General features: G+C 41.5%; 1 long non-coding RNA gene across 1 annotated transcript; it reads left to right on the top strand.

Moving 5' to 3' along the window:
• Window positions 1-252: 252 nt before the first annotated feature.
• Window positions 253-1,380, top strand: LOC118479178. Its single transcript, XR_004859515.1, has 2 exons — window positions 253-412; window positions 569-1,380. It is a non-coding gene; the product is annotated as an uncharacterized LOC118479178 (long non-coding RNA).
• Window positions 1,381-1,526: the final 146 nt, after the last annotated feature.

The following is a 1,526-nucleotide window of genomic DNA, read 5'->3' as shown; positions in this document are numbered from 1 at the left end:
ATGCACAAGTAGGGGAATCCAGGGTGGCGCGTCCCGTCGTGAAAGGTTGTGAAATAGCGCGCGCCAAAGAGGAGCGGTACGTTCCGAGGTAATATAAAAATAGCGGGCCAATGTGGTGCGGCGTGATGCGAAAAGGTTAAAAAGTACTTTAGACCACCAAGTTGATTAAAAATGATGTCTGTAATTTGCATCTCGTCCTCAGCTAAACTTTTGCTTATTGCTAGACGCTTCATCCATTTCCATAAGAACACTTTTTGTTGACCACGCACCCTGATCATACCTAACCCTCCCTTTTCTACAGACTTGCAAATGGCTGTTCTTTTAATCTTCTCCTTAGCCTTTCGGTTCGAGAACTTTGTCTGCCATAAAAATTTGAAAAACAGTGTGTCAATGTAGCTAGTGACCTCGTCAGGTAAAAACAGTGTGTCAATGTAGCTAGTGACCTCGTCAGGTAAAAACAGTGTGTCAATGTAGCTAGTGACCTCGTTAGGTAAAAACAGTGTGTCAATGTAGCTAGTGACCTCGTCAGGTAAAAACAGTGTGTCAATGTAGCTAGTGACCTCGTCAGGTAAAAACAGTGCTTGCATGATATACGAAATTTGCGACAGCAAGAAAGTCTTACAGAGTATTACCTTTCCATAGAGTGAATGGTTTCTCTTTTGCCACATTTTCATGATATTTTTAATTGTTTCTAACTTTCCTTTCCAATTTAGATCAATTTTAGAAGCCTCCTCGACTGCACTAAAATAAATCCCAAGTATCTTCATTTTGCCACCAGTTGCCATCCAGGCAATATTCCCTGCAGTCTGATCATTATGTTTACTCCTACCTATCCACATGTCCTTTGATTTCAGCTTATTGAGTCTCAGGCCCGAAATCCTAGAGAAGTTATCAATGTTCCTGAGGGCAACAACAAGATCATGTTGGTCTCTCAATAACAGCGTAGTATCATCTGCGAATTGAAGAATCTTACCCAGATGCACTGTCCTTTCACTTCTCTGTAATGACAGACCGTTTATATCTTTATTACTTCTTATTTTTATGGCCATCAATTCAACTACAAGGACAAAAAGAAGTGGACTGGCGCAGCACCCCTGTTTAACTCCATGCTCTATGTTAAACCAGCCAGACAACCACCCCCCATTTTGCACACAGCACTCTGTGTTAGTGATAATGGTTTTAATCATATTTATAAACTGACCACCAAAATTGAACTTTCTCAAAGCAGCTAAAATTGATCTCTTTTCAATTGCAGGGCTGCCTAAATCTACCGATTTTTCCGGTAGATACCGATTTTGGGCCTGTTCTACCGACATACCGATAAGGTCTCAAAACTACCGGATTTGCGATGGGTTCCGAGAGAATAAACAGAAAAAAACCATTCTGCAGTGCTTCCATTCTTCTTTGTTTTTACGGAAATCCGTACATTCCGAAAGTTCCGTACTTGCCGCATCATCATTTCAACTCCACGCGTTGAGAGAGAGAGAGAGAGAGAGAGAGAGAGAGAGAGAGAGAGAGAGAGAGAG

The sequence above is a fragment of the Aplysia californica genome, unplaced genomic scaffold (assembly GCF_000002075.1).
Source record: "Aplysia californica isolate F4 #8 unplaced genomic scaffold, AplCal3.0 scaffold00033, whole genome shotgun sequence".
Taxonomy (NCBI): domain Eukaryota; kingdom Metazoa; phylum Mollusca; class Gastropoda; order Aplysiida; family Aplysiidae; genus Aplysia; species Aplysia californica.
This window is presented reverse-complemented; position numbering and strand designations above follow the sequence as displayed.